The following is a 25946-nucleotide window of genomic DNA, read 5'->3' as shown; positions in this document are numbered from 1 at the left end:
GACAAGTCGAGCTTTATATATGGTAACATTACCATCCGCGTCCGTCTTCTTCTTAAAGATCCATTTGTTTTCTATCGCTCGCCGATCATCGGGCAACTCTGTCAAAGTCCACACTTTGTTTTCATACATGGATCCTATCTCGGATTGCATGGCTTCAAGCCATTTGTTGGAATCTGGGCCCGCCATTGCTTCTTCATAGTTCGAAGGTTCACCGTTGTTCAACAACATGATTTCCAGGACAGGATTGCCATACCACTCTGGTGCGGAACGTGTCCTTGTGGACCTTCGAAGTTCAGTAGGAGTGATCCGAAGTATCTTCATCATCATCATCAACTTCCTCTCTTGTCGGTGTTGGCACCACAGGAACATTTTCCTGAGTTGCGCTACTCACCGTTTCAAGAGGTAGTACTTCATCAAGCTCTACTTTCCTCCCACTTAATTCTTTCGAGAGAAACTCTTTCTCCAGAAAGGAACCGTTCTTGGCAACAAAGATCTTGCCTTCGGATCTTAAGTAGAAAGTATACCCTATGGTTTCCTTAGGGTATCCTATGAATACGCATTTTTCCGACTTGGGTTCGAGCTTCTCAGGTTGAAGTTTCTTGACATAAGCATCGCATCCCCAAACTTTTAGAAACGACAGCTTAGGTTTCTTCCCAAACCATAATTCATACGGTGTCGTCTCAACGGATTTAGACGGTGCCCTATTTAAAGTGAATGTAGCTGTCTCTAGAGCGTATCCCCAAAATGATAGCGGTAAATCAGTAAGTGACATCATAGATCGCACCATATCCAATAGAGTGCGATTACGACTTTCGAACACACCATTTCGCTGAGGTGTTCCAGGCAGCGTGAGTTGTGAAACGATTCCACATTTTCTTAAGTGCGTACCAAATTCGTGACTTAAATATTCTCCCCCACGATCTGATCGTAGGAACTTTATCTTTCGGTCACGTTGATTCTCTACCTCATTCTAAAATTCCTTGAACTTTTCAAAGGTCTCAGACTTGTGTTTCATCAATTAGACATACCCATATCTACTCAAGTCATAAGTGAGAGTGAGAACATAACGATATCCTCCGCGAGCCTCAACGCTCATTGGACCGCACACATCAGTATGTATGATTTCCAATAAGTTGGTCGCTCGCTCCATTGTTCCGGAGAACGGAGTCTTGGTCATCTTGCCCATGAGGCATGGCTCGCATGTGTCAAATGATTCATAATCTAGAGACTCTAAAAGTCCATCGGCATGGAGCTTCTTCATGCGCTTGACACCAATGTGACCAAGGCGGCAGTGCCACAAGTATGTGGGACTATCATTATCAACTTTACATCTTTTGGTATTCACACTATGAATATGTGTAAAATTATGCTCGAGATTCATTAAGAATAAACCATTCACCAGCGGGGCATGACCATAAAACATATCACTCATATAAATAGAACAACCATTATTCTCGGATTTAAATGAGTAGCCATCTCGAATTAAACGAGATCTCGATAAAATGTTCATGCTCAAAGCTGGTACTAAATAACAATTATTGAGGTTCAAAACTAATCCCGTAGGTAAATGTAGAGGTAGCGTGCCGACAGCGATCACATCGACCTTGGAACCATTCCCGACGCGCATCGTCACCTCGTCCTTCGCCAGTCTCCGCTTATTCCGCAGCTCCTGCTTTGAGTTACAAATGTGAGCAACCGCACCGGTATAAAATACCCAGGAGCTACTACGAGCACTGGTAAGGTACACATCAATTACATGTATATCACATATACCTTTGGTTTTGCCGGCCTTCTTGTCCGCTAAGTACTTGGGGCAGTTCCGCTTCCAGTGACCACTTCCCTTGCAATAAAAGCACTCAGTCTCAGGCTTGGGTCCATTGCTTGACTTCTTCCTGGCAACTGGCTTACCAGGCGCGGCAACTTCCTTGCCGTCCTTCTTGAAGTTCTTCTTACCCTTGCCCTTCTTGAACTTGGTGGTTTTATTCACCATCAACACTTGATGTTCCTTTTTGATTTCCACCTCCGCTGATTTCAGCATTGAATATACCTCAGGAATGGTCTTTTCCATCCCCTGCATATTGAAGTTCATCACAAAGCTCTTGTAGCATGGTGGGAGCGACTGGACGATTCTGTCAATGACCACGTCATCCGGGAGATTAACTCCCAGCTGAGTCAAGCGGTTGTGCAACCCGGACATCTTGAGTATGTGCTCACTAACAGAACTGTTTTCCTCCATCTTACAGCTAAAGAACTTATTGGAGACTTCATATCTCTCGACCCGGGCATGAGCTTGGAAAACCATTTTCAGCTCCTCAAACATCTCATATGCTCCGTGTTGCTCAAAACGCTTTTGGAGCCCCAGTTCTAGGCTGTAAAGCATGCCGCACTAAACGAGGGAGTAATCATCAGCACGAGACTGCCAAGCGTTCATAATGTCTTGGTTCTCTAGGATTGGTGCTTCACCTAGCGGTGCTTCTAGGACATAGTCTTTCTTGGCAGCTATGAGGATGATCCTCAGGTTCCGGACCCAGTCCGTATAGTTGCTGCCATCGTCTTTCAGCTTGGTTTTCTCTAGGAACGCGTTGAAGTTCAGGTGGCATGAGCGTTGGCCATTTGATCTACAAGACATATTGTAAAGATTTTAGACTAAGTTCATGATAATTAAGTTCATCTAATCAAATTATTTAATGAACTCCCACTTAGACAGACATCCCTCTAGTCATCTAAGTGAAACATGATCCAAGTCAACTAGGCCATGTCCGATCATCACGTGAGACGGACTAGTTAACATCGGTGAACATCATCATGTTGATCGTATCTTCTATACGACTCATGCTCGACCTTTCGGTCTTCCGTGTTCCGAGGCCGTGTCTGTACATGTTAAGCTCATCAAGTCAACCTAAGTGTATTGCGTGTGTAAATCTGGCTTACACCCGTTGTATTCGAACGTTAGGATCTATCACACCCGATCATCACGTGGTGCTTCGAAACAACGAACCTTCGCAACGGTGCATAGTTAGGGGGAACACTTTTCTTGAAATTATTATGAGGGATCATCTTACTTACTACCGTCGTTCTAAGTAAACAAGATGAAAAACATGATAAACATCACATGCAATCATAATAGTGACATGATATGGCCAATATCATATAGCTCCTTTGATCTCCATCTTCGGGGCTCCATGATCATCTTCGTCACCGGCATGACACCATGATCTCCATCATCATGATCTCCATCATTGTGTCTCCATGAAGTTGTCACGCCAACGACTACTTCTACTTCTATGGCTAACGCGTTTAGCAATAAAGTAAAGTAATTTACATGGCGTTTCTCCATGACACGCAGGTCATACAAAAAATAAAGACAACTCCTATGGCTCCTGCCGGTTGTCATACTCAACGACATGCAAGTCGTGATTCCTATTACAAGAACATGATCTCATACATCACATATATATCATTCATCATTCATCACAACTTTGGCCATATCACATCACAAGACACTTGCTGCAAAAACAAGTTAGACATCCTCTAATTATTGTTGCAAGTTTTTACGTGGCTTCTATAGGTGATCTAGCAAGAACATTTTCTTACCTACGTTAAAGCCACAACGTGATTTGTCAACTTCTATTTACCCTTCATAAGGACCCTTTTCATTGAATCCGCTCCAACTAAAGTGGGAGAGATAGACACCCGCTAGCCACCTTATGCAACTAGTGCATGTCAGTCGGTGGAACCTGTCTCACGTAAGCGTACGTGTAAGGTCGGTCCGGGCCACTTCATCCCACAATACCGCTGAAGCAAAATAAGACTAGTAGTGGAAAGAAAGTTGACAACATCTACACCCACAACAAATTGTGTTCTACTTGTGCAAAGAGAACTACGCATAGACCTAGCTCATGATGCCACTGTTGGGGAACGTTGCATAAAATAAAAAATTTCCTACGTTCACCAAGATCAATCTATGAGTTCATCTAGCAACGAGAGAGAAGATTGCATCTACATACCCTTGTAGATCGTGAGCGGAAGCGTTCAAGAGAATGGGGTTGAGGTAGTCGTACACGTCGTGATCCAATCACCGGAGATCCTAGCGCCGAACGGACGGCACCTCCGCGTTCAACACACGTACTGTCAGTGTGACATCTCCTCCTTCTTGATCCAGCAAGGGGGAAGGAGAGGTTGATGAAGATCCAGCAGCACGACGGCATGGTGGTGGATGCAGCAGGGATCCGGCAGGGCTTCGCCAAGCGTCTGCGGGAGGAGGAGGTGTAGCAAGGGGGAAGGGAGGCGCCAAGATGCAGGGTGCGGCTGCCCTCCCTCCCCCCTCCTTTATATAGGGTCCTCAGGGGGGTGGCCGGCCCTAGGAGATGGGATCTCCTAGGGGGGCGGCGGCCAAGGGGGGAACTTGCCCCCTAAGGCAAGTGGAGGCGCCCCCTCCCCTAGGGTTCCCAACCCTAGGCGCAGGGGGGCCCAGGGGGGCGCACCAGCCCATCAAGGGCTGGTTCCCCTCCCACTTCAGCCAACGGGGCCCTCCGGGATAGGTGGCCCCACCCGGTGGACCCCCGAGACCTTTCCGGTGGTCCCGGTACAATACTGGTGACCCCCGAAACTCTCCCGATGGCCAAAACAGCACTTCCTATATATAATTCTTTACCTCCGGACCATTCCGGAACTCCTCGTGAGTTCTGGGATCTCATCCGGGACTCCGAACAACTTTCGGTTTGCTGCATATTAATATCTTTACAACCCTAGCGTCACCGAACCTTAAGTGTGTAGACCCTACAGGTTTGGGAGATATGCAGACATGACCGAGATGCCTCTCCAGTCAATAACCAACAGCGGGATCTGGATACCCATGTTGGCTCCCACATACTCCTCGATGATCTCATCGGATGAACCATGATGTCGAGGATTCAATCAACCCCATATTCAATTCCCTTTGTCAATCGGTACGTTACTTGCCCGAGACTCGATCGTCGGTATCCCAATACCTCGTTTAGTCTCGTTACCGGCAAGTCACTTTACTCGTACCATAATGCATGATCCCGTGACCAGACACTTGGTCACATTGAGCTCATTATGATGATGCGTTACCGAGTGGGCCCAGAGATACCTCTCCGTCATACGGAGTGACAAATCCCAGTCTCGATTCGTGCCAACCCAACAGACACTTTCGGAGATACCCGTAGTGCACCTTTATAGTCACCCAGTTACGTTGTGACGTTTGGTACACCCAAAGCACTCCTACAGTATCTAGGAGTTGCACAATCTCATGGTCTAAGGAAATGATACTCGACAATTGGAAAAGCTCTAGCTAAACGAACTACACGATCTTTGAGCTATGCTTAGGATTGGGTCTTGTCCATCACATCATTCTCCTAATGATGTGATCCCGTTATCAATGACATCCAAAGCCCATAGTCAGGAAACCATGACTATCTGTTGATCAACGAGCTAGTCAACTAGAGGCTCACTAGGGACTTGTTGTGGTCTATGTATTCACACGTGTATTACGATTTCCGGATAACACAGTTATAGCATGAATAATAGACAATCATCATGAACACAAAAATATAATAATAACCATTTTATTATTACCTCTAGGGCATATTTCCAATAGTACCCTCCCGTGGCAGCGGGGTCCATAAGAAGTTAGCGCTCTCGAATGCTATCAGGTCTAGTGGTTGTGCTGTCATGTGCTTGCAGGAAACGAAAAAGACCTCTTTTGATATACCTTTTATTAAATCTTGTTGTCCGCGACACTTTGATCAATTTGCTTTTGTTGCTTCGAGGGGGGGCTCTGGGGGTATTGCGACAATCTGGAACAGCTCCATCTTCTCTGCTGTTACATTATTCTCTAAAGATTTTGCCCTTGTCACTCGATTTACATCTGTGCAATCTGCATAGAATTGGACCCTGGTTAATATTCATGGGCCCTACCAAGGAGAACAACAAAACAACTTCATACAATGGCTTTTGGCACTTGATATCCCTTCGCATGAGGATTGGCTCTTTGTGGGTGATTTTAATTTCATTCGATCACCTGATAATCGTAACCTGGGGGCAGTGTAAATCATATGATAACCTTTAGTGATTTCATAAGGGCTCAAAGTCTCATTGAATTGCCAACTAAAGGACGATCTTTCACCTGGAGCAATAAGCAGGTGGATCCTCTTCTTGAACAACTCGACTGGTTTTTTACTAGCACCAGCTGGACTACCTCATATCCTAAAACCATGGTAAAACCCTTGGGTAAACCCGTATCTGACCATACTCAATGTGTTGTGAACATTGAGACTACAATACCAAGATCTAAGTTGTTCCACTTTGAATCATACTAGATTCAGCATCCTGGTTTCATGGAAGCCATGGCACAGTCATGGTCTAAATAGGTCAAGACGACAAACTCTGCTACTGCTCTCTGTCGCAAACTGAAAAACCTTCGCCGAGACCTCAAACAGTGGAGCAAAGGGAATTTCCAAGTTCACAGTGGCTATTGAAAACTCTAACAAAGCTCTCAATGAACTTGATGAACTGGAGAGTAAGAGAATCTTTTTGATACCCGAAAGCAATTTCAGAAAAAAAATTGAAAGCTCATATACTGTGGCTCTTAAAATACCAACAGATGTACTGGAAGAAACGTTGCACGGTGAGGTGGGTCAAATTTGGGGAAGAGAACTCAAAATTCTTCCAAGCCCTAGCCGTAGAAAGATACACGCGAAATAACATTGCCTCTCTCACCACTGCAGATGGGGATACTGTGGAAGAACATGCAGGGAAGGAATCCATTATTTTTGAAACCTTTAAAGGTAGAATGGGCACTGCTACACCTCATAATATGAAATTTGATCTCTCCCGTATCATTAAGAGGTGTGAGGGACTCGATCAACTTACTCTCCCCTTCACCCGTGAGGAGATCGATCGGGTCATTAGAGAAATGTCGGCTGATTGAGCACCTAGGCCCGGTGGTTTCACCGGGGTTTTCTTGAAATGATGCTGGCCAATCATCAAAGAAGATTTTTACAGCCTTTGCAACCAATTCCATGAGGGCAATCTTAATCTGGAAAGTATTAATGATGGTTTCATCACTCTGATCCCAAAGATTAACTCACCTACTACAATCAATGACTTTCAGCTGATCACTTTACTCAACTGTTGTCTGAAAGTTATCACAAAAGTTCTGGCAAACCGTTTGCAAAAAGTTATCTTAAAAATAATCAATCGCAACCAATATGGTTTTCTCAAAGGTAGATCCATTCAAGATTGCCTCGCTTGGGCCTATGAATATATCTACCAATGCCAATCTTCAAAGAGGGAAATTGTGCTACTGAAGTTAGATTTTGCCAAGGCATTTGACACTATTGAACACGAGGCGATGATTGAAATTATGGCAAACATGGGTTTCAATGAAATATGGCTGAATTGGATATGATGTATTTTCTCCTCTGGGAAATCTTTTGTCCTTCTTAATGGCACCCCTGGCCATCAATTCCACTATAAATGCGGAGTCAGACAAGGTGATCCGCTGTCCCCACTCATTTTTGTTCTTGCAGCGGACCTCCTCCAAGCAACCATTAATGATGCATTTGCACGAAATGAAATTCAACTTCCGTTCCCCTCCAACAACCAAAAATATTATCCGATCATCCAATATGCCGACGATACCATCCTCATTCTCCCGGCTTGCCCTCAACAAGCAATGGTCATCAAGAATATTTTTACTGATTATGCCACCTCCATTGGGCTGAAAAACAATTTCCACAAATCCATCATTGTACCTTTCAACTGTGCTGAGGATCGATGTGCTCAGTTGGCAAGCATTTTTGGCTGTGTCACCAGAAAATGCCATTCACATACCTACGTTTGCCTTTGGGAACTACGAGACCTACTGTTCAAGAGCTACTGCCTCTGGTTTGCATGGTAGAAAGAAGACTATCAACCACCCTTAATATGATCTCTTATGGTGGCAAGCTCTCTTTACTCAACTCGGTGATTACCTCCCTGGTCATCTTTGCCCTATGCACTTTGCGTTTGCCAACCAAAATTATTGAACTTTGGGACAAGATCCGGAGAAGGTGCCTTTGGACCAAGAAAACCGAGCAGGGCGACAAATGTAACTCCTTGGCCTCCTGTGATATGGTGTGCAAACCAATAGCAAGTGCGGGCCTAGGGATTATCGATCTCAGAATTCAAGGAAATGCACTTCTGCTCAAATATCTTTACAAATTCAGCAATGACTGGGATGTGCCTTGGGTACATCTTATTAAGGACACATACTACAGTGAGCACATCCCACATGCAACTGATCCTTGTGGCTCGTTTTGGTGGAGGGATGTAACCAAACTCATGCCAGTATATCGTGGAATCACAACGATGCAGGTGGCGGCTGGCAACACGGTCCTCTTACGGAAGGATGATTGGAGTGGTAATATCTTAGCTGAGACATACCCACGTGCATTCTCATATACTACCAATGAAGACATTTCGGTTAGAGACTTCTTGGCTAGCATGTCACTCCGAGAGGCGTTCCACCTACCGCTCTCTCCACAAGCACATGATGAAGTGAGACAGATACAACTTGACACCAGGGAAATTAATCTATCAAATGCATTGACGCACAAAGATGTCTGGACATATATTTTGGGTGAGAAAGAGTTTACCACTCATAAATACTACACATTCAGGTTTCAAGACATACACGGGCATCAAGCTTTTAATTGGATCTGGAAATCTAAATCAACAATGAAGATCAAAGTTTTTGGCTGGCTCCTCTTGTCGGGTCGTCTCAACACAAGAAATATGCTCAAACGATGCCACTACAACATTGGAGATAACCATGATTGCATCATGTGTGGACAAAACATAGAAGAGACGTTGGAACATCTATTCTTTGAATGCAACATTAGCACACAATGTTGGTCCACGTTGGGAATTGGATGGCGCAAGGGGGGTCAAGATTAACCAATGTCTCCATCGCCAAAGAAGCTTGGGGGAGACCACTCTTCATGGAAGTATTCCTTTTGGCAGCTTGGAGCATTTGGAAGGAACGCATTAACAAGCACTTTAGGGGGATTGTTCCTTCCCGGTTAGCGTGGCTACATAGATTCAAATCTGACTTGTCACTCCTCACCTATAGGCTCAAGGAGAAACATAAAAATTTCATTCCCTTGTTAAATCCTCCCACCATTAGAATAGCTCTTTGACCTTTCTCCCAAAGGGAGGATGGAAATGTAATTACACCATGTAAATTTGCACCCTTATTCAATTTATTAGTTCATAGTAGGGGGTTCCCCTACTATTTACGGTCAAAAAAAACTAAGGGATATTAAAGCCTCCTTTTAATAGAGAACCGGAACAAAGCACTAGCACTTAGCAAATACATGAACTCCTCAAACTACGGTAATCACCAAAAAGAATCCCAATTATTGTCACCTTGGGTATGCGGATCATAACATGTAATAGGTGCGTATAACTTGCAAGATCGGATCAAGAACACAAATATATTGGTAAAAATATAAACGGTTCAGATCTGAAATCATGGCACTCGGGCCCTAATGACAATCATTAAGCATAGATAAGTCATAGCAACATCAATCTCAGAATATAGTGGATACTAGGGATCAAGCCCTAACAAAACTAACTCGATTACATGATGAATCTCATCCCACCCATCACCGTCCAGCAAGCCTACGAAGGAATTACTCACTCCCGGCGGTGAGCATCATGAAATTGGTGATGGAGGATGGTTGATGATGAAGAAGATGGAAGATCACCCTCTCCGGAGAGCCGAACGAACTCCAGATCTGGCCTCCCGATGAAGAAATGGAGGTGGCAGCGGCTCCCTATTGTAAAACGCAACGAAACTTCCTCTCTGATTTTTTCCTCAGGAAATAGGAATTTATAATATACAGGTTAGGGTCAGCGGAGCCTCGTGGGCCCCACTACCCACCAGGGCGCGCTAGAGGGGGGAGGCGCACCCTGGTGCCTAGTGGGCAGCAGCCACCCCCCCCCTCCGGTGGGTCTTTGCTCCAGTATTTTTCTTTTATTCCAAAATAAATCTCCAAAAAGTCCCATCCAATTTTGAGAACTTTTATTTCTGCACAATAATAACACCATGGTAGTTCTGCTGAAAACAGTGTCAGTCCGGGTTAGTTTCATTCAAATCATGCAAATTAGAGTCCAAAAGAAGAGCAAAAGTGTTTGGAAAAGTAGATATTCGGACTCTGTTTTCCTATTGTAGCATTTGGAATCCGATTGGACTTATTTTCTTTTTGGACTCCAAAGTCAATCTTCTTTTTGTAGCATTTGGACTCTGTTTGGACTGATTTTCTTTTGCATAACATGTTCCAAAGTCAATCTTCTATTTTCTTTTTCTAGCATTTGGACTCCGTTTGGTATTGATTTTCTGGAAAATCAAAAACAGGCTAAAAATAACAACTGGCACAAAGCACTAGGTTAATAGGTTAGTCCCAAAAAATGATATAAATAGCATATAATTGCGCAAAAAACATCCAAGATTGATACTATAATAACATGGAACAATCAAAAAAATAGATACGTTGAAGACATATCAGAACCCCAATGCGAGCGCCCGTTAGATCCAGCGACAGGTGTTGAGGCTAACCTCCGCTATCAGGCAGAGTTGCACATGAAGCTGCAGCGGGATCTAAACGTGCGAGAGTGTGAGCCTGGGGTTTCCCTATAGCGTGGTTCAAGGAGCAGGAGCGGCATAAGGCAGACGCGGCTTCTAGGGCACCGACAGGTGGATGTTCCTTGATCTTCCTTTTTGCTTGAGAGAGAGGGCGTGCACCGCCACCTACCACTGTGAGAGCCTGGCTTCATACGAATGATAGACTACTCATATCAACAAGAAATTATTCCTCTTTTGGGAGCCCATTTGTCGGTGTCAAAACCGGCGGATCTCGGGTAGGGGGTCCCGAACTGTGCGTCTAGGCGGATGGTAACAGGAGACGAGGGACACGATGTTTTACCCAGGTTTGGGCCCTCTTGATGGAGGTAAAACCCTACATCCTGCTTGATTAATATTGATGATATGGGTAGTACAAGAGTAGATCTACCACGAGATCAAGGAGGCTAAACCCTAAAAGCTAGCCTATGGTATGAATGTTGTAATGGAGGTTATGTCCTACGGACTAAAGCCCTCCGGTTTATGTAGACACCGGAGAGGGCTAGGGTTACACAGAGTCGGTTACAATGGTAGGAGATCTACATATCCGTATCGCCAAGCTTGCCTTCCACGCCAAGGAAAGTCCCGTCCGGACACGGGATGGAGTCTTCAATCTTGTATCTTCGTAGTCTTGGAGTCCGGCGGACGATGATAGTCCGGCTGTCCAGACACCCCCTAGTCCAGGACTCCCTCAGTAGCCCCTGAACCTGGCTTCAATGACGATGAGTCCGGCGCGCATAATGTTCGGCATTGCAAGGCGGGTTCCTCCTTTGAATAATCCAGAGAAGATTGTGAACACCCGGATAGTGTCCGGCTCTACAAAATAAATTCCACATTCCACCGTAGAGAGAATAAAATGCACACAAGCTCAATCTGCTGACGTATCTTGCGGCGTGACGTCACACCACTACCAAGCCTTTACTTGAATCGTTTTTTATTATACCACCTCAGCGCGTTTAGCGAAGCGGTTTCCTTGGCACGTCTTGTCGAAGCAGAGATCGTGTTCCCCTTATTCCGGGATTCTCATCAATACGGACGTGGGTAACCCAGCCGCGCCATTGATGGCGGCGCTTGGGAGATAAGCGAGTTTTACCAGGCTAGTGGGAACGCATAGTCTTCGTCCGCCTATACATAAGGGATAAGGATTTACCTTCTCACCTATGCCTTCTTCCTCCTTTGCTTATCCATCTCCGCGCACTTGAGCTCCAGCGCCCAAGTTCGCGCATCTCGCCTCGACCTTCTCCGACCATGTCCGGAGCGGGAGGCAAATGGTTAGCCTCCACCGTTAAGGAGGAGCACATCACCAAGCTGCGCAGCATCGGATACCTTTCCGATGACGTCGCGCATCGGCTACCCGACGAGGGGCAGCTCATCCCCACCCCCGGGCCCCATGAGAGGGTCGTTTTTCTCCCCCACTTCCTCCGCGGACTAGGCTTTCCACTTCACCCCTTTGTCCGGGGGCTCATGTTCTACTACGGCCTGGATTTCCACGATCTGGCGCCGAACTTCATCCTCAACATCTCGGCGTTTATCGTCGTGTGTGAGGCCTTCCTCTGCATCCAGCCCCACTTCGGCCTGTGGCTCAAGACCTTCAACGTCAAGCCGAAGGTTGTGAAGGGCACGCAAGCGGAGTGCGGAGGCACCATGTTGGGCAAGATGCCCAACGTCCTTTGGTTCGAAGGGGCCTTCGTGGATTCCGTCAAGGGGTGGCAATCGGGGTGGTTCTACATCACCGAGCCGCGCGAACCCACGTGGGCAGCGGCCCCCGAGTTCAGATCTGGCATCCCTACGCAGCTCACCTCCTGGAAAGAGAAGGGCTTGCGGTGGGGCAATTTGAAGGAGCTGACGGGACTCCAAGCCTGTATCCAGAAGCTGGTGAACAAGAAGCTCAGGCTGGTTAACGTGGTCCAAGTCATGCTCATCCGCCAGATTCTCCCATGCCAAGAACGGGCATTCAATCTGTGGGAGTTCAATCCGGAATAGCACCAGGCGCTGAGCGGGCTCTTCGACACAACGTACGAAGGCGCCTGGAGGGTGTTGTTCAAGGGCGTCGAAGCCCCTGCATCCGCGACGGAGGATCGCGGATTCCACTCGCAGCGTCCGGCTGACGAGGTAAGTGATTCTACCCCTTTACAGGACACTTGTTGTTAATAGTTCGACACCAAGCGGGCTTTAATCTCCTTTTTCCTTTGACGGGAATGGATGAAGAAGGCCGAGCAGCTCATCTGTCCGGCTCCCATGCCAGAAGACCCAGTGGACGCCCGTCTAGCAGGGCTGCTGGTTCCGGCACCGCACGTGGTGCCGGAGAAGAAGGCCAAGAAGGTGGCCACGGGTACTCGAAAGAGTTCCCGTTTTCAGGTGTCCGACGACTCTGAGGCGGATTCCTCCCCCGAAGACGAGGAGGAGGAAGAAGACTCTCTCCCAGAGGAGGGAGAGAGAAAGAGGAAGGCCTCCCCAACAGGGGAAGCCGGAGGGTTCAAGAGGGGAAGAACTATTCCCCCGGACAGCTCCGCCAACACCAACGTTGGCGATGAAGAATGGCCCTCAAGGGCCAGGCCTCCAGCGAGATCGTAAGTATCCGGATCCCTGGATAATCTGCAATTTCTTTCGTGTCACACAGTGTCTTTCTAATGCCGCTTACTGCCTGCAGTCCGGCCGACGATGATCTCCCTGCTTCGTCGAGCGGGTCGTTGGCTGCATCGGACGTGGAATCCGTTCCGACTGCCTCCACCCCCCGCGCCGCTGAGGACGCCGAGGTGGGACCCCGGGAAGGGACCCATCGGGAGGAGGCTCCGGAGGCGCCGCAAGGCAGCCTCCCGGATTTTGCGTCGGACTCTACGCCGGAACCTATAGTGGTTCCAGAGTCCAGCAGGTGGCCCCTTCGCAAGAAGGGCAAGACCCTGACACCGGCGGCCCCCGTCCAACCGGAGACGCCAGACAACTTGTTGGAGGCGCTCAAAGGCGCTTCCATCGAGGAAGAACACCGCACTATCATGAGTGCGGTGATTCAGAAGGTTCAGCTCGCCAAGAGCGGGCTGACCGAAGCCTGCAGCAGCCTTCTAATAGGCTTTGAGGTAAGAAGTTAAAATTATGTAATGTAATACCGCATAGACAGTAGCCCCTGATGCTCAGTTCGGCGTTCGGAAAGAAAAGCCGGACTGAGGATCTAAAAAGATATACGCAGGGTTGCTTAAAATATGTCAATATGGGTTTGCAGGCTGCGCTGCTGACCTCTGCCGCACTGACTGCGGAGGTCGGTGCATTGAAACAGGATCTCGAGTGGTCCGAGCAAGAGCTCGGCCATGCCAAGAAGCAGCTCGAGGACAAAGAAGGTGAGTAACACCACTTTGAAGATTTACCTTACAGAAAAGGATTTAGGTTGCAAAAAATGACAAGGATAATGTTGGTACTGCAGGGGCCACTAACGAGGTGGCAGCCCTGAAAGAGGTTGTGTCCGCGGCCGAACGCAATGCGGCTGCGGAATGGGCCGAGCGAGAGAAGCAAGAGGCGCGGGTGGCGGAAGTGCGGCAACAGCTCCAGGCTCTCATGGAGAAGCATGACAGTTTGGAGCGCGACTCCAAGACTCGAGAGTCCGAGCTCGCCTCGGCTCTCGAAAGTGCCAAGTCCGCCAAGGCCGAGGCCCGTAAGGCCCTTCAGGAGGTTGAAGATGTGAAGAAGATAGCAGCGGGTAAGGCATTTTTCATGCAAAGCAAGCATGTTAATGTGAACTACCTGATACTTACCCGAATTCGGAGCTCTCCAGGGGCGTTTGCAGATCTGCCGCGCAGTGTATCCGATGCCGCCGCATTTTACTGTGGCCAGGAGGGGAGCTCAACGGAGAAGGTCTTCTGGTCTCAGTATGCTGAGGCCGGCCATCCGGTGCCCCCTAGCGACCAGCTGAAGCAGCTGGTCGAGCTCCACAAGGCGGCTGAGGAGGCCATGAAGGGTCTTATAGTCCGGCTGTGGCCTAGGCAGGCCCTGCCTGGGAGCTACTTCGGCCTCGTGCGGCGGCTGGTGGATGCATGCCCCTGGGTGGAGATCATCAAGCGCTCCGCCTGTATTGAAGGTGCCCGTCGGGCCCTTGCCCGCACAAAGGTGCACTGGGGCAGGCTGGATGCAGAGAAGCTTCTTACTGACCCGCCGCCACCGGGCAAGGAGTATCGTACGCCCGAAATGTACTATAAGACTGTCCTGAAGGGAGCCCGTGATATTGCGGATGAGTGCCCCAGAGATGTAATTTTTGAGTAAACTCGCTATGTATTATCCTTTGCGCTGAAAACTTTGTTCATATGTGCTGAGCAACACTTGTTTAATTTAAAATATTACCTTCTGTGCGGCTGTTTATAAAATCTGAGAGATGGCAAGTCGTTGGCTTCAGCCCCCGAGCCGCAAGTGCTGGGGTGTTCGGGATAAACTTGAGCACTCTTGTTCCCATTGTTGGGTCCATCGAGGGAGGCACTCAACACAACGAACAAGGCAACCGGACTTATAATGCTTGAACACTCTCACTTAGCCATAGAATTCTATAATTTTAAATTTCGGCGAAGCCCCTAGTATTCGGAGGACCGAATTCGGGGCGCTATCCACGCCTTCGTCGGACATTATCCGGTACTTCGCTCGAAGCGGCATAAGTCTTTAGGGACCCGAAAAGACCTCTCGAACAGCGACCGGTCTCTCGCCTTATCATGCCAGTCAGTTTTAGCTTACTCCACTGAGGCGCTCGCCTAGCTCAACCGGGGCGCAATCGCAGTGGTTCTCCCAGTGCCACCTTAGCCGACAGAACGGAACGTAAGGCACCAAAACGTGGGAGCCGGGCAAACCCAACTATTGACCCAAGACATGATTCGGAGCCGATTCATATAATGCTATAAGTTCGGGGTGCCGCACTTGTGAAAGTGTTCGGACTTATCACACCATAATGCGGGGAACGTAAGCCCCTGGTGTATTGGGCCGTACCGAAATATACGGGTGCAAGATGTCATTTAATGAACATAAAGTAATGTAATTACAGGCGAAAAGTGCTGCATTAGTTATTCAAGGAAGTCTGCTATGAGTGCGGACTGATACAAATAGTGCGATAAGCAAGGGTTTGGACTAATTAAACATGTCTCCCTCCAGGGGTGGGCTGCGGACTTGGTGTATATAATCAAATGTAATGCTCGTAATGGAGACCACCTGAGTGTTCGTCGCAGTCTTCTTTCTTCCCTGGCTGTTGCATCGTGAGTTCGGCAGGTTCACCGCCGGACAGAGCCTCTGGTTAACGGAGTCCTGTGTATACAAAGAAGGAAAATAATAAAAAGGAGTGACACACTTGCGAGCCCCTGGTGTGGTCGAGCCACACTCTGGGTCTATTGTGGTCGTGCCCTTTCCCCTATGCCCATGGTATCTCCAAAGCATAATGATGTACGCGGAGGGTTGTTCTTGCGATCATGCGAGGGCTGGGGTCAGGGGCGCATTGCTACGCGTGCTCGGATCGTGCCAGGTGGTCTTGGTTGGTGTTGCTTCGGGCGCGTTTGGCTGTATCCGGCCGTTTAACGGCCGGACTCGAAAATTGGCTTAAAAGGCTGCTCTGTACTTCTGCCGCGAGAGCCGCTGTGTGTTCCTCCGTTCGGAGGGAGCGTTCCATATTTCCGTTGACCGTGATGACTCCATGAGGGCCTGGCATCTTGAGCTTGAGGTATGCATAATGCGGCACCGCGTTGAACTTTGCAAACGCGGTTCGTCCGAGCAGAGCGTGATAGCCGCTGCGAAATGGGACTATGTCGAAGATTAACTCCTCGCTCCAGAAATTATCCGGGGATCCGAAGACCACTTCCAGTGTGACTGAGCCTGTACAATTGGCCTCAACACCTGGTATGACGCCTTTAAAGGTCGTCTTTGTAGGTTTAATCCTTGAGGGGTCTATGCCCATCTTGCGCACTGTATCCTGATAAAGTAGGTTTAGGCTACTGCCGCCGTCCATCAGGACTCTCGTGAGGTGAAATCCATCGACAATTGGGTCTAAAACCAATGCGGCGAATCCGCCATGGCGGATGCTGGTCGGATGGTCTCTTCGATCGAAAGTGATCGAACAAGAGGACCATGCATTGAACTTCGGGGCGACTGGCTCCATCGCATATACGTCCCTTAGTGCACGCTTCCGCTCCCTCTTGGGTATATGGGTTGCGTATATCATGTTGACCGTCCGCACTTGTGGGGGGAAACCCTTCTGTCCTCTACTGTTCGGCGGCCGGGGTCTCTTCCTCGTCGTCGCTATGCAGCCCCTTGTCATTGTTTTCGGCAATTAACTTGCCTGCCTGCTTGTATACCCAACAGTCTCTGTTGGTGTGATTAGCTGGCTTTTCGGGGGTGCCATGTATCTGGCATAAGCGGTCGAGTATCCGGTCCAAATTGGACGGACCCGGAGTTGTTCTTTTGAATGGCTTCTTCCGCTGACCGGGTTTAGAGCCTCGGAATCCGGCATTGACTGCCGTATCCTCCTTGTCGTCGCCGTTAATGCGGCGTTTATTTTTGCTTCGACGCGACCTGCCATTGTGGTCCTTAGTATCCGGACTGCCAGAATTTTTACTGAGGTTGTTGCTGCGAGCTAGCCAGCTATCCTCTCCCGCGCAAAAGCGGGTTATTAATTATGTGAGGGCTGCCATGGATTTCGGCTTTTCCTGTCCCAAGTGCCGGGCTAGCCACTCATCGCGGATGTTATGTTTGAAGGCTGCGAGGGCCTCTGCATCCGGACAGTCGACGATTTGGTTTTTCTTTGTCAAGAACCGTGTCCAGAACTGTCTGGCCGATTCGTCTGGCTGCTGAATTATGTGGCTTAGGTCATCGGCGTCTGGTGGCCGCACATATGTGCCCTGGAAGTTGTCGAGGAATGCGGCTTCCAGGTCTTCCCAACACCCAATTGACTCTGCGGGCAAGCTGTTAAGCCAATGCCGAGCAGGTCCTTTAAGCTTGAGTGGGAGGTATTTGATGGCGTGGAGATCGTCACCGCGGGCCATATGGATGTGAAGGAGATAATCTTCAATCCAAACCACGGGGTCTGTTGTGCCATCGTAGGATTCAATGTTTACGGGTTTAAACCCTTCAGGGATTTGATGATCCATTACTTCGTCAGTGAAGCATAGCGGGTGTGCGGCGCCTCTATATTGAGCAATGTCACGACGTAGCTCGAGTGAGCGTTGTCTGCTGTGTTCGGCCCGGCCGGAGTTGTTGTATCTGGCGCGACGTTATTCGTCGTGGGTCGTGGGGCGCCCATGTGATCCGTAGATGGATCTAGATTGCCTTGCTTTGTCCTCCAATATGTCTCGCAAGTCCGGCGCGTTCCCTCTTGGCTTCGTATTTTTGGAGCGATGCCGGGGTATGGTCTTGGTGGAGGGCCTAGATGCCTCTCTGTCGCGACCACGAGGTGGTCGGTCGGCCGTATCGTGCGCTGGTGATGAAGGTATGTATGCTTCTTCCTCTAATCGGGGGAGCAACTTGCGTATTGGGTAACTTTTGGAGGGACGTTCGAGTTCATACTCTTCGGCCGCGAGGACCTCAGTCCATCTGTCGGCCAGCAGGTCTTGATCAGCTTGAAGCTACTGCTGCTTTTTCTTTAGGCTATTTGCCGTGGCGATAAGCCTGCGTTTGAAACGCTCTTGTTCGACGGGATCCTTAGGCACAATGAATTCGTCGTCGTCGAGGCTTGCTTCGTCTCCGGAGGGAGGCATGTAATTATCATCCTCGACCTCTTCGTCTGCCGCTCTCTCGCGAGGGCTTGCTTCTGCATCCCCCTGCGCTGAATCTTGCAGGAGGGGATTGTCTTCGGCACTGTCTGGAGTGTTATTATCTCCTGTGCCGGAATCTCCATTCTTGCTGTGGCGGGATTTAGAGCGGCGCCGCTGACGCCGGCGCTTGGGCTGTTTCTTTAAGGAATCTGCCTCCGCTGCTTCTTCACCGTCCCCATCTTTTGGGGTGTCCACCATGTATATGTCATATGACGAGGTGGTCTTCCAGTGCCCTGTAGGCGCTGGTTCCTGTTCGTCTCCGGCATCGTCGTCCATACCGTCGATGTCTTCGGAGTCGTAGTCTAGCATGTCGGTTAGATCGTCGATAGTTGCTACAAAGTGGGTGGTGGGTGGGCTCTGAATTTCTTCGTCGTCCGTATCCCAACCATCCTGGCCATAATCCGGCCAGGGCTCTCCGAATAGAGAGAGATGCTTTAGCGAATTTAGGATGTCGCCAAAGGGCGAGTGTTGGAAGATGTCCGCGGCCGTGAACTCCATGATCGGCGCCCAGTCAGATTCGATTGGCAGGGGCGCAGGAGGTTCGGAGTCCGGCAAGGAGTCCGGCACCTCGGAGTCACGAGCTTTGCAAGGGACAAGGTTAGTGTTCGGCTCCATCACCGTGGAAGGTGCAGCCCCAGAGGCGGTGTCCAGCCACCGGTCCTCGATCTGGGCGATCGGCTCCGGACTGAGGGCCGGAGCGGATTCGTGTGCGGCCACCAAGGCACTGTTCGGCGGCAGAGCTAAATCATGCCCATTGTGACAGCGTGGCACGCTCGGCTGAGGCTCGAGTCCGTCGAGGATCAAGTCCCCGTGGATGTCGACCGTGAAGTTTAGGCTTCCGAACCTGACCTGATGGCCAGGGGCGTAGCTTTCGATCTGCTCCAGATGGCCAAGTGAGTTGGCCCGCAGTGCGAAGCCGCCGAATACGAAGATCTGTCCGGGGAGAAAAGTCTCACCCTGGACGGCGTTGTTGATTGGAGAAGCCATCGAGCCTATCGGTGACGGCACAGAGGAACTCTCAATGAAAGCACCAATGTCGGTGTCAAAACCGGCGGATCTCGGGTAGGGGGTCCCGAACTGTGCGTCTAGGCGGATGGTAACAGGAAATGAGGGACATGATGTTTTACCCAGGTTCGGGCCCTCTTGATGGAGGTAAAACCCTACGTCCTGCTTGATTAATATTGATGATATGGGTAGTACAAGAGTAGATCTACCACGAGATCAAGGAGGGTAAACCCTAAAAGCTAGCCTATGGTATGAATGTTGTAATGGAGGTTATGTCCTATCTCGCCGCGCTCCACCGGCGGCCTCCTATCCCGCTCCGCCGGCCGCCTCCTGCACCGCCCCACCTCAGTCTCACCTCGCTCTTTTACACCTAATATGTGAATTTTTATACATCGGCAGCCTTGTTGCATCACAAGTCAATAAGCAGAGAAGACAATAGAGCAAAGAAATTAATACAGCAAGTGGAAAGAGTGATTCAAGGAATAAAAAGTTCCTCTGTAATAGGAGGTTACAATCCGCAGACCAATACTCTCCCGTCGGCGAGGGACGGGCCTGGGATGGTGGACGTCGGGCGCTACCGTCGTTGCCCTCACGCATGGAGGTGAGCCAGAGAGGGGGTGGCGGTGCCAGACGCAGGAGGGCGGGCACCAACGGCCGACGAACTAGGAGGGAGGCGGAGGCGGCGGAGGCGGCGGTGGCGCGACAACGCCCGGGTGTGGTGGCGGCGACAATAGCCACTAAGGCCCCTGCGTGTGCGCTCCCTGCATGACCTGACCAAGGGAAAAAGACAGAACTGAGAGACAGTGGATGAAGGGAGGAAGAATGAGAGGTGCTACCCTGTGTTGCTCCCTGATCAGACCTGGCGTTGAGCGCGTGGGGAGGAAGGGGGAGGAGGAGGAGGAGCTCAGTGGTGTGTGTGGCCTCGATCCGAAGGAGGAGAAGGGGTCTGGATCAAGCTTGCACTACTACCGCTGGGCAGAGAAGATAGGAAGGGAATCGAGGATATGCTGAAGAATATGTGGTGGGGAGAGACGAGGATGAGGGAGGACAGCTGAGAAGATAAATAGCTACTTTTTTTGAACATCAGATAAATAGCTACAATGCGTGGCCTCCTACAGGACAACGATGCGTGGAGCCAAACGGCACGCGTCGCCTAAACGAGACACATGGTTTGTGTACAGCCGAGTTGTCTTCCTGGGACACTAGAGCGGGCTAGAGGGGACATCGATGTAAAAAAGAAAATAAGGACTGCAGTGGATATTGGAGTAGACTTGGTAATATATAACTCAGGAGGGACACGCTCCTTTACCCATCAAATCCTTTGATTCTCTACTAATATACGTTTGCCTTTAACTTTTTTCCTTCAAGTTAGATTTGCATTTGTTTATGTTTTTGACTGATTACATAGGCCAGGACACACATGACAGCAACATTTATGCTTGGACACCTAATGAAGTAAATACAAAAATTATCTTCTGGCGCTGCTGATTCCGGTTTATACGAGTATAATAAATCATGGACACCAAAACATAGGCATTTACATATCATGGCCACATGGTCTTTAATTGCTCTCAATAAAATTGTTGTTCTCCATCAGTAAGAAGATGTCATGCTTGACATCTCTGAAGATGTTTTTTACAGAAGTCCCTGAAGATGGTTATGTTGAAGGTGGTACGAAGAAACGATGCAACCATCTTATACATCCTTTTAACCCGAACATTGATGCCATGGAGAAACAAGAACAATTTCATCCAGATAAAATTACTTTGGAAGTGTTGCATGTACGAGATTTTTATTGTTTGATAGCACTGCCATGGTTAATTTGCCTGCTTTCTAAATTGTTTCAAGAAAAAACATGATACTCTAGCATGCAAACAACACATACATTCTGGTGCTTATGTCCAGCGTGATTAGATTATTTATTAGTACCTACATATGCTCTATTTATGATGCATATTTTATATTCGTTAGTTAATCAATAAAAACTTCATATGGTATACAAAACTATCATGCATGCAAGCAATTTGGACGGCAATCTCGAATCATGGATTCCATGTAACAAAGAAGGAAAAAAAGATAGAGAGTGGTATGTATGGATGACCAATGAAGAAAAATAGAAAAAAACTATAAAAATTTCATGAAGCCTATCAAGCAAATAAAAGAATCAAAGATTCGACCCATTTGCAAAAAAAAATACACGAGGGAAGAAGAAATATGCAAACATGGAGCAAACACGTAAGATAAAAAAAGAACGCATGGGAAAGGCAAAAATACGCATATATACAACCAGAACAATAGAAAACAAGAATAAAGTGAATTACAATTAACCGTGAATTGAGGCTCAACTCACTAAGTAAAGAGGCTCAATTGCGAGGGAGAATCCTGCATATATCGCCAGCAGGAAGTTATTACATCTATACGACAAGGACTTCACGGTTAGCACACACACGATATTCTTAGACACTAGACGAAGTATCCAACATTTTTATTGTGTAATACAAGTAACTCAACATAAGTGTTGCGTGTATGATTTTTTCATTATCAGCATGCTGGTTAATTTACACGTGAGATATGCATGGCCAATATATATTGATGGTCTAACCTACAACGTCATATTGAAGTCTGACAAAAAACAATGTGCATCTTACTATCCTTTGAATTAGTTACTAAACTCTGTCAAAATGTGCTTCAAAGTTGAGAAAAAATGCACTCGCCAGAAGTCGTCCATGCACCCCTCTCTCTCCCACAATTTTCCCTCAACCCCGTAGCAACGCACGGGCATGTTTCCTAACAAAACTAACTCGATTACATGATGAATCTCATCCCACCCATCACCGTCCAGCAAGCCTACGAAGGAATTACTCACTCCCGGCGGTGAGCATCATGAAATTGGTGATGGAGGATGGTTGATGATGAAGAAGATGGAAGATCTCCCTCTTCAGAGACCCGAACGAACTCCAGATCTGGCCTCCCGATGAAGAAATGGAGGTGGCGGCAGCTCCCTATTGTAAAACGCAACGAAACTTCCTATCTGATTTTTTCCTCGGGAAATAGGAATTTATAATATACAGGTTAGGGTCAGCGGAGCCTCGTGGGCCCCACTGCCCACTAGGGCACGCTAGAGGGGGGAGGCGCACCCTGGTGCCTAGTGGGCAGCAGCCACCCCCCCCCCTCCGGTGGGTCTTTGCTCCAGTATTTTTCTTTTATTCCAAAATAAATCTCCAAAAAGTCCCATCCAATTTCGAGAACTTCTATTTCTGCACAAAAATAACACCATGGTAGTTCTGCTGAAAACAGTGTCAGTCCGGGTTAATTTCATTCAAATCATGCAATTTAGAGTCCAAAAGAAGAGCAAAAGTGTTTATATATTTGGACTCTGTTTTCCTTTTGTAGCATTTGGACTCCGTTTGGACTTATTTTCTTTTTGGAATCCAAAGTCAATCTTCTTTTTGTACCATTTGGACTCTGTTTGGACTGATTTTCTTTTGCATAACATGTTCCAAAGTCAATCTTCTATTTTCTTTTTGTAGCATTTGGACTCCATTTAGTATTGATTTTCTGGAAAACCAAAAACAGGCAAAAAAATAACAACTGGCACAAAGCACTAAGTTAATAGGTTAGTCCCAAAAAATAATATAAGATAGCATATAATTGCACAAAAAAATCCAAGATTGATACTATAATAACATGGAACAATCAAAAAAATAGATACGTTGAAGACATATCAGAACCCCAATGCGAGCGCCCGTTAGATCCAGCGACAGGTGTTGAGGCTGACCTCCGCTATCAGGCAGAGTTGCACATGAAGCTGCAGCGGGATCTAAACGTGCGAGAGTGTGAGCCTGGGGTTTCCCTATAGCGTGGTTCAAGGAGCAGGAGCGGCATAAGGCAGACGCGGCTTCTAGGGCACCGACAGGTGGATGTTCCTTGATCTTCCTTTTTGCTTGAGAGAGAGGGCGTGCACCGCCGCCTACCAGTGTGAGAGCCTGGCTTAATACGAATGATAGACTACTCATATCAACAAGAAATTATTTCTCTTTTGGGAGCCCATTCAAAAGAACTCCAAAGTTAAGCGTGCTCAGCTTAGAGCAATTTCAGGATAGATGACCGACATAGAAGTTGGTCCCAGGTGCGCACAAGTGAGGACAAAGTGCGCAGAAAGACTAGTGTTGCTCTGTGAGGCTAGTCTAGATCCCGCCAGGAGTAACAACCAGTAACCGGCGGGTGTTTTTGGGGCATTACAAGTTGGTATCAGAGCCGACACTTGTGGTTTCACGGATGTTTGTGGGTTAGGTGCGCGGTCATATTGTGCATGACATTTGTGGCTCATCGATACGTCTCCAACGCATCTATAATTTCTGATTGTTTCGTGCTATTATATTATCATTTTTTGTATACTTTATATGTTATTTTATATAATTTTTTTGGACTAAACTATTAGTTTAGTGTCTGGTGTCAATTCCTGTTTTTTTGCAAGTTTTGATTTCGCAGAAGATCCACATCTACAGAAGTCCAAACACGATGAAAACTTACGATGATTTTTTATGGAGTATATGTAACACTAGAAGCTTCAAGAGGGAGCCAGAAGTGGGCGGTGGGCCCCACAAGCCCGGGGGGGCGCGCCCTAGGGGGAGGCGCCAGGTTGGCTTGTGGGAGCAGACCTAATTCCTAACCTATTATTTCGATATTACTATCCACAAAAATCTTTACCTAATAATAAAGCAAATTAGGTTTCTGTTGTACGTCGTCGGCGTTTTCGCAAAAAAGTCCCTGCTGTTGTAGTTATTCAACCCGCAGTCCTCGTGATAAGTCAGCCCGAACCGGTACGAAGGAAAAAAACAGTCGCGCCTCTGCCTCTCCGCGCTCTGCCCCGCCTCCTGCTCCCCCGCCTCCTGCTCCGCCATCCGCCTCCTATCCCGTCCCGCCTCGCCGCGCTCCGAAAGGCGCCTCCTGCGTCGCCCCGACTCACCGTGCTTCGCCGGCCGCCTCCTGCCCTGCCTTGCCTCGCTCCGCCGACAGCCTCCTATCTCGCCGCGCTCCACCGGCAGCCTCCTGTCCCGCTCCGCCGGCCGCCTCCTGCACCGCCCCGCCTCAGTCTCACCTTGCTCTTTTACACCTAATATGTCAATTTTTATACATCGGCGGCCTTGCTGCATCACAAGTCAATAAGCAGAGACGAGAATAGAGCAAAGAAATTAATCCAGCGGCTGCCTCCTGCCCTGCCTCGCCTCGCTCCGCCGGCAGCCTCCTATCTCGCCGCACTCCACCGGCGGCCTCCTGTCCCGCTCCGCCGGCCGCCTCCTGCACCGCCCCGCCTTAGTCTCACCTCGCTCTTTTACACCTAATATGTCAATTTTTATACATCGGCAGCCTTGCTGCATCACAAGTCAATAAGCAGAGAAGAGAATAGAGCAAAGAAATTAATCCAGCAAGTGGGAAGAGTGATTCAAGGAATAAAAAAGTTCCTCGGTAATAGGAGGTTACAATCCGCAGACCGGCACTCTCCCGTCGGCGAGGGACGGGCCTGGGACGGTGGACGTCGGGCGCTACCATCGTTGCCCTCACGCATGGAGGTGAGCCAGAGAGGGGGTGGCGGTGGCAGATGCAGGGGGGCGGGCACCAACGGCCGACGAACTAGGAGGGAGGAGGAGGTGGCGGTGGCGCGACAACGCCCGGGTGTGGTGGCGGCGACAACAGCCACTAAGGCCCCTGCGTGTGCGCTCCCTGCATGACCTGACCAAGGGAAAAAGAAAGAACTGAGAGACAGTGGATGAAGGGAGGAAGAACGAGAGGTGCTGCCCTGTGTTGCTCCCTGATTAGACCTGGCGTTGAGCGCGTGCGGAGGAAGGGGGAGGAGGAGGAGGAGCTCAGTGGTGTGTGTGGCCTCGGTCCGAAGGAGGAGAAGGGGTCTGGATCGAGCTTGCACCGCTACCACTGGGCAGAGAAGATAGGAAGGGAATCGAGGATATGCTGAAGAATATGTGGTGGGGAGAGACGAGGATGAGGGAGGACAGCTGAGAAGATAAATAGCTACTTTTTTTTGAACATCAGATAAATAGCTACAATGCGTGGCCTCCTACAGGACAACGATGCGTAGAGCCAAACGGCACGCGTCGCCTGAACGAGACACATGGTTTGTGTACAGCCGAGTTGTCTTCCTGGGACACCAGAGCGGGCTGGATGGGACATCGATGTAAAAAAAAGAAAATAAAGGACTGTAGTGGACATTGGAATAGACTTGGTAATATATAACTCAGGAGGGACACGCTCCTTTACCCATCAAATCCTTTGATTCTCGACTAACATACGTTTTCCTTTAACTTTTTTCCTTGAAGTTAGATTTGCATTTGTTTATGTTTTTGACTGATTACATAGGCCAGGACACACATGACAGCAACATTTATGCTTGGACACCTAATGAAGTAAATACAAAAATTATCTTCTGGCGCCGCTGATTCCGGTTTATACGAGTATAATAAATCAAGTACACC

General features: G+C 48.5%; 2 long non-coding RNA genes across 2 annotated transcripts; both read right to left on the bottom strand.

Annotated features, from left to right (window-relative positions):
* Positions 1–19891: 19891 nt before the first annotated feature.
* On the bottom strand, positions 19892–20691 carry LOC119322528. Its single transcript, XR_005155697.1, has 2 exons — positions 20315–20691; positions 19892–20225 (listed from the first exon to the last, which is right to left on the bottom strand). It is a non-coding gene; the product is annotated as an uncharacterized LOC119322528 (long non-coding RNA).
* Positions 20692–23977: 3286 nt separating this feature from the next.
* LOC119322529 lies at positions 23978–25458 on the bottom strand. Its single transcript, XR_005155698.1, has 2 exons — positions 25278–25458; positions 23978–25188 (listed from the first exon to the last, which is right to left on the bottom strand). It is a non-coding gene; the product is annotated as an uncharacterized LOC119322529 (long non-coding RNA).
* Positions 25459–25946: the final 488 nt, after the last annotated feature.

The sequence above is a fragment of the Triticum dicoccoides genome, chromosome 6B (assembly GCF_002162155.2).
Source record: "Triticum dicoccoides isolate Atlit2015 ecotype Zavitan chromosome 6B, WEW_v2.0, whole genome shotgun sequence".
NCBI lineage: Eukaryota > Viridiplantae > Streptophyta > Magnoliopsida > Poales > Poaceae > Triticum > Triticum dicoccoides.
The sequence above is the reverse complement of the archived record's forward strand: the minus strand, read 5'-3'. Positions and strand labels throughout refer to the sequence as shown.